The sequence below is a fragment of the Dreissena polymorpha genome, chromosome 13 (genome assembly GCF_020536995.1).
Source record: "Dreissena polymorpha isolate Duluth1 chromosome 13, UMN_Dpol_1.0, whole genome shotgun sequence".
Taxonomy (NCBI): Eukaryota; Metazoa; Mollusca; class Bivalvia; order Myida; family Dreissenidae; genus Dreissena; species Dreissena polymorpha.
The window spans coordinates 227,138-239,936 of record NC_068367.1 but is presented as its reverse complement, the minus strand read 5'-3'; positions in this window follow the sequence as shown (position 1 = coordinate 239,936).

Sequence of the window (12,799 nt, the reverse complement as noted above, 5' to 3'; positions counted from 1 at the left end):
GATGTCTCAACCGATGCAATATAATATTTTTTTTATATAAAACTGTTCAGGCATACAAAAACGCAAATGATATAAATTTATTAAACATGGCCGTAGCGAGTAGGTAACGTAAATATTATTGATTTAATCGTCCGTTATAGAACCATTCTATCGTTTTCATCAAATGTTTGATGCGTCTCAAATTGCATTAAAAGACGCCAAACGTATTATATTGTATGAAAATAAAAAAAGAACTGTGAGAACGAAACATATTACAAAATACGTTTTTTTATGCTCCCCCAAAATTTATTTTTGGGGGAGCATATAGTCGCCGCTTCGTCTGTCCGTGTGTGCGCCTGTCTGTCCGTCCGTGCACAATTTTGTCCGGGCTATTTCTCAGCAACTAATGACCGGAATACAATGAAACTTTATGGGAAGCTTTACTACCAAGAGGAGATGTGCATATTATCAGGGTGTTCTGGTCGGATGATTTTTCACAGAGTTATGGCCCTTTGAAATTTTCTATAAAACAATATTTTTCCTCCAACTACTGTGCCCTCAAGACGTTTCCTTTTATCTGAATATATAGTGCAATATTGTGACCAAAAAAAACTTTGGGGAGCATCACCCGTCTCCGACGGTTTCTTGTTTTCTCATATTTATGTGTTCCTTATTATTGAGAAATAGCGTATAAGATGTTGGAGGAATTTCCCGAACCGAATAGAACTGAACGATTGCAATGCTACAATTGCAACGATGAGAACCGAATGTTGAGCGTTGCTCTGTTTCGTCTATCTCACACAAATCCGACATCTGTCTTCTTGCTGGTAATACTTCCTTACTGCAATTTTGTATCAAAATTAGCTTGGGTCCTTTTAATATATGACGTCATATGGCCGTGCCTGTAACTTCATAAGGTGCCCTTTTTACGTCATTTTTATTGTCAATGACGTCACTTTGAGGGCCACTTAATTAAAACATTCTGGGCACATTGACCAAACCAAGTTTCGGTCAAATACTTTTCCTTTAGCAACAAGAGAACCTTTACCACGGAAGTTTACACGCAAGCGTTAAACCACGGCCGCTCGTAAAACACATTTGAATAAAGTCGCGAAATTTGACCACTGGAAGAGCTAATCAGAATCTGTCGAATGACGGTAGTCTGGTCTTTATATGACGTCATATAACAGCGCTGTCTACGACCGAACATAGAATTTTGATGACATAACTTACGTTTATTACGTCACATGGAATATCGGCGACGTGTTACGCTTGTAAAGCTCACCGAGACACGTTACATGGCCCGTTGATATATGACGCCATGTGGTAATTCCTGTGACGTTATTGCGAGCTTGTGGGACGCCATTATTAACTGCAATGACGTCACTGGGAGGGTTGGCGACAACTCAGGCATGCTGGGCACATTGAGCCAAGTATGAATTCAAAGTAACATCAAGCTCATTCAAATACTTTTCCTTCTGCAACTAGAGAACCATTACCATTATAAGCAATAGGGCGATGAAGTCAGTCCGGTCGTTATATAACGTCATATATAGTTGCGCTGTCTTCAGATGAACATTTAACTGTGATGACGTCACTGACGTCACTAAAAAGGCCGGAGACCTGGCACACTTGCAGAGCTCACGCAGATGCGTCAATTGGCTTTTGCCCGGTAAATATATGAAGTCGCACTACCTTGCATATGAATACATGTTTTAATGTCGTCACTGGAAGGGTCAGCGACACTTGAGACATGCTGGGCACATTGTGCCGAACAATTGTGCCAAGTTTTATTGATCTTCGTCAAATACTTGTCCTCCAGCAACAGAAGAACCGTTACCATTTTATGGAATTGAAGCGATGACGTCACTATGGAAGTTAATTCGTATATACCCGGTAATTGTTTCTGTTCTTGATGCCATGATAACCAAATGAAGCATACTCAGTTTTTGCATTATATCACACAAAGATCAGATTCAATTTTACACAAAAGTATTTGTTTTCAACAGAAATTATAGGTTTTGTTCTTACAATAATAACGTTTTTAACAGTATAGTTATGAGCTTAAAGTCTCTGGGTTATCATTTGCGCATCAAACAGTACATAACAATAATAACAACACGTAAAGAAAGTATGTCTATGTGGTCATCAACTGGTGCTAGTTTGACGTTGAAAAAAGATGTGACGTAGGGTCTTAATCCATAATTTATCTTGAAAACAAGACTATTGCCAAGCAATATAGTCCCATACCGGCTCCACCATTGTTAGAAATTCCACCATTGTCAGATTTTTTGTTGTTGTTGCCATGGCAACCATAATTTTTGACGTAGGAACAAAATGAAATAACGCGCGTAACGTGCGTAATGTCCACATTGCCATCTATCCATGTTTCAAGTTTCATGAAAAAATATTAAGATCTTTTAAAGTTATCGCAGGATCCAGAAAACCACCATTTTCAGCAGTATTTTTAGTCTTTTTGTTGCCATAGCAACCAGAATTTTTGACGTAGGAACAAAATGAAATGACGTGCATAATGTCCATATAACCATCTATCCATGTACCAAGTTTCATGAACAAATATTAAGAACTTTTAAAGTTATCACAGGATCCAGAAAAGTGTGACTGACTGACAGAGCGCAAACCATAAGTCCCCTCCGGTGAAACCGGTAGGGAACAATTATATAAATTTCTCACAATAATTAATGATTAAGGAACATGTTTTGTTATATAAGTCCTTAACATTATTTTGCTCGATGGTGTACTAAGGTCTTGTATATTTTATCCATCTGAGAACAAGTCCCTTTATCGCTTTCAAATATTGATTGTTCCGTTATACATGTACATATTGTACAAATAATATATGAACATATGCTTGAGTGTTACTGCGATCGAAGTGCAAAACTATTAAAATCATATAAACCCAAAGTTATTTTTAAGTAATTAACGCAACATCATTGTCAAGTAACACAGCTTGCACATAAAATTGATTCAAGCAACAGGTTTATATTGAAAAATTAGTTTCTGAGTTGAGAGTATCAAATACACATTTAAACGTACAAACCTGTATATATTTATTGCACATTTTGTTCATCACTCAAACCACTACTGCTTTAAACCCTTTGCATGCTGGGGAATTTGTCGTCTGCTAAAATGTTGTCTGCTTAATTTCTAAAATTAGCATTTTCTTTGATTTTTTTCAAAGAATACTATTAGAATAGCAAACAGTTTGGATCCTGATGAAATGCCACGTTCTGTGGCGTCTCATCTGGATCCAAACTGTTTGCAAAGGCCTTCAAAATTCGCTTCCAGCACTGAAAGAGTTAAACATGTTTCAAACTGTAATTTTTGAAGTAAACATCGTGTATATTTTGAAACTGAGTTTGTCTTTGACATAAGCCAACCATGTACAGTGTGTTCTGAATGTTAATAGAAGGTGGATACTTAAAACAAGACTTTAAACAAGAGGGCCATGATGGCCCTGTATCGCTCCACTGTTTTTTCTTTGCGAAAACGTGCAATGCGCATGGGTTTAAATGTACTCAAGCATGTGACTCTCTTTCTATCCCTCGTCCCACTGGGGGTTTAAAGTTGGAAGAGCGAGCATTTTTATATATGGAAAAAGTTACTACCGTGTTAACTAAACAGACTTAAAAGCCCGGGAATTGTTGCACAGGTCCTTTGCCTATAACGTAGGTACATTTATCACTCCAAAAGATATTTTCGTTCATTCTATTTAACATATTTTTAGATGCTGAAGATCAAATCTACGCATTTGATTTGAAACAGATTCACAAGACCCATAGGAATCAAAATGCCTTAACCCTTTACCAAACGACACATTTTGGACTTTCCCAATTTGAAAGAGGTTGCAGACGCCAATTAAATTAAAATGGAATATGAAGGACATGATCAGGTAGGGTAGAAATAATTGTGATAAAAGGAGAAATTGCTCATCAACCCACACATCCCTAAGACCAACAGGCCTGAGAATATTATGATAATCTAAAGATTATTTCTTTATATTTATAAATGTATTTAATTAAGTAATACATTTGACTTCTAAGATCAATTCACAACTTACCGGTATATTAAGAAAATTATAAAATGGTCAGAAATATATATGGATTGTTGAGCAATTGACATTAGTTATTAAAAAGCAGCATATACGATAGTTAAGAACATTGCACTTCATTTATTTCAACACCTTCTCTTGGATACAAAGTTTGAGTTTACCGTGCAGTATCATATATTGACTTTTATTGAAATAATTATGTTTATTGACGTTGTGTTTTTAAAATCAATAATATATTATTAAACTGGTTTAAACACTACAAAAAAGACATGAAATTAACATGTCATCCAAAATATTTTCAGTCGGATATATGGTCACTTTAGACATATTTAAATAAAACCCGACTTTTTTCAGTTTGTAAGAAAAACATTCATAACACATGTTCTTACTTCAATGCCTTTTTAAGCAGTCACCATCTGACCTAAAATGGCACTAAATGACAGGGTTTTATCTCATGTTTACAAGATGTTGATGTTGTTGTTGGTCACAGCCAAACGGCCGCAGTAATCTCCACTGGTAAACGTCATATGTTCAGTTTTGTGACCCCCGGGGCCGGGTCAAATTTGAGCCCGGGTGAATAATTTGAACAAAATTGGTAGAGGACTATTAGATATCACTACATACCAAATTTAGTAGCCCTAGGCTCTATAATTAAGAACAAGAAGATTTTTAAAGTTTGCACACAATAGGCCTTATTATAGCATATGTTAATTTTTGCGACCCCTGGGGCAAGGTCAAATTTGTTCCCAGAGGCATAATTTGAAAAAAAAAACTAAGAAGAGAACGATTATATGTCACTACCTACCGAATTTGGTAGAAATAGGCCCAATGGTTATGGACAAGAAGATTTTTATAGTTTGCACAAAATGGGCCCAATATAAGCATATGTTCAATTTTGTGACCCTTGGGGAACGGTAATATTTGATCCCAGGGGCTTAATTTGAACAAACTTAGAAGAGGACTATAAGATGTCATTACATACCGAATTTGGTAGCCCTATGCCATACTGTTACTATGGACAAGAAGATTTTTAAAGTTTGCACAAAATAGGCCTTATATAAGCAAATGTTCGATTTTTTGACCCCCCAGGGCAGGGTCAAATTTGACCCCAGGGGCATAATTTGAACAAACTTGGTAGAGGACTATTTGATGTCACTACATACCAAATTTGGTAGCCCTCGGCCCAATGGTTATGGACGTAAAGATTTTTAAAGTTTTCACAAAATAGGCCTTATATAAGCAAATTTTCGATTTTTTGACCCCCCGAGGCAGGGTCAAATTTGACCCCAGGGGCATAATTTGAACAAACTTGCTAGAGGACTATAAGATGTCACTACATACCAAATTTGGTAGGCCTTGGCCCAATGGTTATGGACAGTTAAATTGTTTAAGTTTTCACAAAATAGGCCTTATATAAGCAAATGTTCAATTTTTTGACCCCCCGGGGCAGGGTCAAATTTGACCCCAGGTGCATAATTTGAACAAACTTGGTAGAGGACTATAAGATGTCACTACATAGCAAATTTGGTAGCCCTAGGCCCAATGGTTATGGACAAGAAGATTTTTAAAGTTTGCACAAAATAGGCCTTATATAAGCAAATTTTCAATTGTTTAACCTCCCGGGGCAGGATCAAATTTGACCCCAGGGGCATAATTTGAACAAACTAGGTAGAGGACTATAAGATGTCACTACATAGCAAATTTGGTAGCCCTAGGCCCAATGGTTATGGACAAGAAGATTTTTAAAGTTTGCACAAAATAGGCCTTATATAAGCAAATTTTCAATTTTTTAACCCCCCGGGGCAGCGTCAAATTTGACCCCAGGGGCATAATTTGAACAAACTTGGTAGAGGACTATAAGATGTCACTACATACTAAATTTGGTAGCCCTACGCCCAATGGTTATGGACAAGAAGATTTTTAAAGTTTGCACAAAATAGGCCTTATATAAGCAAATTTTCAATTTTTTGACCCCCGGGGCAGGGTCAAATTTAACCCCAGGGGCATAATTTGAACAAACTTGGTAGAGGACTATAAGATGTCACTACATGGCAAATTTAGTAGCCCTAGGCCCAATGGTTATGGACGAGAAGATTTGTTAAGTTTGCACAAAATAGGCCTTATATAAGCAAATTATCAATTTTTTGACCCCCCAGGGCAGGGTCAAATTTGACCCCAGGGGCATAATTTGAACAAACTTGGTAGAGGACTATAAGATGTCACTACATACTAAATTTGGTAGCCCTAGGCTCAATGGTTATGGACAAGAAGATTTAAAAAGTTTGCACAAAATAGGCCTTATATAAGCAAATTTTCAATTTTTTGACCCCCTGGGGCAGGTTCAAATTTGACTCCAGGGGCATAATTTGAACGAGGTTCACCACATGAACATTCCTGAGAAATTTCATCAGAATTGGACCAGTAGTTTAAGAGAAGAAGATGTTTAAAGAAAAATTTAACGCACTGACGCACACATGACGGACACAGGACCATGACATAAGCCCCGCTGGCCTTTTGCCAGTGGAGCTAAAAACGCATGGTATATTTCAAAGTATCCCATTATTCAGCTTAAGTATATTGGGGCATATTTCTTTATTTGAAGTGCTATTTTTATTACTTTTGTATTAATTACAATATCCGTAATCGGTACGAAGAAAGGGAAAAAAACAGATACAAAATTGGTAACAATAAGATTTATTTGGCAGGATAATGGTCCAATAACAGACACAAAAAAGGAAAAAAATAACATTACACTAATAAATTGTTAACTCATGAACAAAATCTCTTAACATACATATTACTCTGATTTATAGATTGCAAAAAAATCACATGTTTTATAATAATCATTTAAACAATATAAAGCAATCACATGCATAAAATATACTGAAAAAAGTTAATAAAGAGATGATAGTAAAGCATGCATGTTCCCTGACTTGCAGCTAAGTTGTTCATGTGGCATTGACCTTAACATGTCTTGATTTCAAAATCATAAGGGATGTTGTGACGTCAAGACTAACCAGCGCACTAACTAATATGATCCTTATAACAGATTTACAGTTATATAAACTAGAAAAAGCCCCTGTGACCTTGACCCATGACCTTATCTCAATTTTAATTCCCCCATAGGCTTCTTGTTTTCCATCCCAGTAACCAGCATACCAAATCAGATGATCAGTAGGTGACGTATTCTCTAGATCTCATGAAGCAACCCACCCTTGATACAAGCTTATGTGACCTTGACCTTTTACTTGGTGACCTAAAAATCGAACTGTATTTTCATGACCTCCCATGTTCTCACTATACAATATACAAATTGGACATGTCAAATCATTCTCAGAGAGTAGAGCCAGACTAACTTCGTGAATGAAGGACATGTTACATTTACCTTTTAGCTGGTGACTTCAAAATGAATAGGTGTTTGCCCTTTCTCAGAAGTTACCACTTAACCATCTTGCAAGATCTTAGGTGACAGCATTCTCAATATATCTAGCCGGAACAAATTACAAGTCTCTGTGACCTTGACATATGACCTGTAGACCTCCTGTCTTTCCAAGTAACAATCATAGCAATAATCATTATTGTTCAAAACATTCTCTTAATATCAGGCGTAAACGTCCAATAGACCTACAGATAGACGGACAAATGCAATGCAGTATACCCACATTTTTTTAAAGGAGGGTGTAAAGATAACGATGAAAATCAGTAGTTTTAAATCAGTTCTGTTTAAAGTGGATGTGGTCAACTTGCTTGTTTTACTGATGTATTTATGCCAAAGCTAGGAATAACCCAAACCAAAATGAATGCTTGCGGCAAGCTCGCGGCAAGCTTGCGGCAAGCTCGCCGCAAGCTTGCGAAGCTAAATTTTACTTTGTACAAGCTTGCGGCAAGCTTGCGCAAGCTTGCAAGTATTTTAATACAAAATTCTGCAAGCTTCTGCAAGCTTGTGCAAGCTTGCGCAAGCTTTTTTGGATGCAAGCTTGCGCAAGCTTTTTAGTAACTGTTGGACTTTGAAAATGTCAAAGTAGTGCATGTCAGCTGAAAATAATAAAAAATTTCAAAGTACAAAAATATATAAAAAGTTAACAAAAATCATTACTGCAAAGAAGGTGATTTTTTTCCCAGCATATTGGGATTCAAATTTAATGGCATAAAACACAGAATCTTAATAATCAGGTAAACATTTTTTTCGGCCTAGCTGTTTAACATGACATAAATTTTGACCTTTCACGACCTTCTCAGAAGCCAATCAAATTTAAAATAAATTTCCTGCCAGTATGTCTGAATGAATAAAATCAAACAATCTCTTGGCTAATTCGAGAAAATGCCCCCTGAAACATTGACCTTCGAAATGAATAGGCATTCTGTGATACGATTTCCAAATGATCTCTTTGCAAAGGCTTAATTGGCCAGTGTTTCTCTGCTGTGTAAATCAATAAATGGGTCAACATCGTCTGGTGAAGTTGAAAATAGGACTTGCATTCAAGGCTATGTTTCCATATTTAACAAGCAAATTCATTGAATTGATATCCCTAGCCAATATGCTTCTGGACACAAAAGTGTTATATTTGACACTCAGCTAAAAAAGCATTTGTGTTACGATACAAAGGGCCATAACTCTGTAAATAACAGATGGTGTACAATGCCATTTGGCATGCATCATCCTCATATCCATATATATACTCATACCAAGTTTCAATAAAATGCACCAAAGCACTTCCATGACATGGCTCCGGACACAAAAGTGCCGGACGAACGGAAAGACGAAAAGACGGACGGACAACGCCAAAACAATATTCCTCTGCCATTGGCGGGGGATAATAATAACCACCATATTGTATGCGACACAAATAAAGATATATGTAAAAACAAGTGATGTGTTTGTGAAACACTATGTCCCCTTTTGAGGCTTTTGACCTATATATTTGACCTTTGACCTGGAAGGATGACCGTGACCGTTTTCCACTCAAAATTGCAGCTCCATGAGATACACATGCATGCCAAATATCAAGTTGCTATCTTCAATATTGCAATAGTTATGGCAAAATGTTAAAGTTTGTGCAAATCAACAAACCAACAAACCAACAGTCGGGGCAAAAACAATACATGGTTGTCCCCCAGTATAGACTGGGGGACATAAACATTGTTATTGCTGATATTTCAATTCACCTTGAATTTATCTTATTTTTTGCTAATTTTGTTCTTCTGTAATTATTATTTCTTTAAAATTTTATAAATAACAAGATTTGGTGCTTTTCATCCTTTTAAATGTTTCACACAATACTATTTTAATTATATTTTTATGTTATCAAAATGAATCAAGTTTCTATGCATGATAAACTATAATAGAAATGTATAGTAGTTTAAATTTCTAAAACACATTTTTCCAGTCTCAAACTCCATGAAATGATACATAAATTACAATGTTTAATCAGATAAACACTGACCCCCAGCTGACCTGGACCTGGTTTTCTGCTGCCCCAATATTCCCTGACAATGCTGAGCCCTCATACAAGAACCGGATTATAAAACCATCTGGTTAACAGGCTTTGGATTGGTTACTAGTAATTCACAGGAAGTTGTTTATATGTATTTGAATCAAGAGTGTTTAAACAACTGACTGACCTAAATTGAAGGTATAATTCCAAGCAATATTGTAGTGTAGAAAATGCCATGCAATTCTGATAGCAAGGGAGTATTGTGTGAAAAAACATTGTGTAATTAATACAGTGTGGAAATGAACAATAAGTTTGTTTCAAAAGAGGTTCAAAGTGGCTGGTTACTGTGTTTTGGAATTCTTCACCAAATTCCTGTGTTGCTGGAATACTACAGAACAGCATAAAAGATTTGTATTTTGATTTCTGCATTTCTTTTTAATTTAGATTATTGAATAATATAATTAGAATTATATTGATGTACTGTGTTCCAGTGGGAAATGTAAAAGGATGATCCATGGAAAGTCAATGTTGTGTGCCAATTTGAAGGAAAAACAACACAATTTCTAACAATAATAGATAAGAATACAAATATTGCTTTTAAATATATAGTTAGTACTTATATAAAACAACATTTCAGATCATATCTGGGGGGAAAAAGGGAGACTGCAACAGCTGAGCAGCACAAAAGCAGACAGTGTACATACCAACACCAGTACAGCTTACATATGGTGTAGTGGAAGCCAATAAGTTTAACATGAAGTCTCCACCTAATGGCTTGAGTTGGACCACTGTGATCAAAGTCTGCAAGGGACTTATCATTGGGAGGAATGTGAAACGGTAAAACAACAAGCACACAGAATATATTAAAAAATTGAAACTGAAAATTGCCAAATGACATTGACCTTATCTGTTAAAATACCAATTCAAAGCTGACCTACATTTTTGTTTAAAAGCGGATATTTGTTGATTTCTGTAGCATATCAATTTCATGTCATGATCTAGTCATGTAGAAATTATCAGGTTTTCTTTTATCACAAGTAAATAATAATATCACTATGCTATAACATGCTTATACCCTGTTTTTACAAATAAACTGTTAGCCCTGAACTGTAAAGCTAATTTTCAACTTGAAATGAGTTTCATAAAAAAAGCAGAATAGCAGATTCCTCAGAGCATCATTATGAAACATATCAATTAATCGTTTAATATTTTAACTCATAAAATTGCTTCCTGCTAATTATGGTTGCAGTCACATTTATTGAAATAAAAGGATATAAAAAATAATAACATTATATACATTTCAGTGGTATTGATTTCTCTTTTTTTCAGAGCTCTGGTGTTTAAAAGGTTCACCTTCATCCAGAACACGAAGTGTACATTACTCAGAGGCAACTTTCACAAGAACGGCATGCTGGAGCCTATATCAACAAAAGTTAACAATTGCTCTGCTGGATGTCCTTTTCAGCTGGGAACAACTTGCAAAGTCCAGCACCAATGGGTCTTGGAAGGCCAATAATACTCTAATATCAACAACATGTTTGCCTTGTGTTGCCACACAGGCTGTGAAACATTTTGTGTTAAATGCATTTAAAAAAGACAATGGTACACTGTGCCTGTCCGATTCAGCTTTCAACGACATAATTAACAGTAAATGTGCAAATGCTAGAAGGGCACTAACTTGTTGAAATGTTCAAATGTGTCAATTATGTAGATATGTATATACTATGTTATATAAACTGTAAAATATAAATTGTTCATTTGTACTCTTTACTTTTTTCTGATTGGAAGGTTGAACAAACTTGAAAGTACTATTCTATGGAATCTGCAAGCTTGCACAAGCTTGCGCGAGCTTGCAAATAAACATCATCAGCCAGCTTGCACAAGCTTGCGCAAGCTCGCGCAAGCTTGCTGCGAGGTTCCAATTCTAAGCTTGCGCAAGCTTAATGAATCGCAAGCTTGCGCAAGCTTGCAAAACAAGAATTAGCAGCAAGCTTGCGCAAGCTTGCTGCGAGGTTCCAATTCTAAGCTTGCGCAAGCTTCCTTGGCAAGCTTGCCGCAAGCTTGCGACAAGCTTGCCGCAAGCATGTTAAAAGAGCTTGCGATTTTGGTTTGGGAAGTTTGTCTATTGTTCAAGACATTAAGTTGTCACTAATAAAATAATAACTTGAGTTGTTAATTAATATTGTTAGACAATGGAAGCTTCTGTTGCACTTAAGTTTGCGTTAATATCATTTATTTGTATTAAATAATATTCAAATGCTTTAATCATATCCTATTTTAAATATACTGCATGCATGACTGCCACACTTGCAAACAATTCAACCATTAAAATGAACAAATACCTGACACCTTAGATGGTTTGTTTCTAAAGGTGTTTTTAATGTTTTCAACATAAGAGTCTTGGCACATATTGATAATTCAAGTAAAGAAACAAAAACAATCTACATATTATTCTACATAATGTATAATAGGTATGTAGCAAATGTTAGATAAAGTTTTCACTAAACTAATCAATTTGTTTATGGGAAACGTCAGCCATGCAAATAAACTGATCAAAACAAGTCTACATTATTACGGTATGCTTTATGTATTATTAACTTTCTGTAATATGATTATCAAATCTCTGTTTGAAACTACTCTAAATAAAGATAAATTTGAATTACAACTTTAAAACTTGAATTTAAATATTTGTAACACTGGACATGACTGTGTAAATAATTTGTCATCATGAAGTCAATCTTAAAGGGACCTTTTCACAGATTTTGGCATGTATTGAAGTTTGTCATTTAATTCTTGAAATTGATGAATGAAAACATTGGAACTAAATAGCTCAAGTACAATACAAGAAGAAAATTAAAGAAATAAAAACAAGAGCTGTCTCCATCGGATGACATATGTCCACGAAAAACGCTTTGATTTTAGTTATGAGTATTTTTCGAAACCTAAACGCAGATTTCCAAACCTAAACGCTAACCCTAAGTTAAAGGTCAAGGTCACAGGAGTCAAACTGTTTGTGCGTATGGAAAGGCCTTGTCCATATACCCATGAATACCAAATATGAAGGTTACATCTGGAGCGACATAGAAGTTATGAGCATTTTTCGAAACCTAAAGCAAAATGTGACAGACGAACAGACAGACAGTGCCATAACTATATGCCCTCCTTCAGGGCCATAAAAAGTAATCCTCAGCTGGGATGAAACCACTGACACCCGGAGTAAAAGTCTAACACGTAAACTTCTAGGCCATCCTTGCATGCTCATGTAGTGAATACAGTATTTTATACTTTATATCAGCAATCCTTATAATGTCAC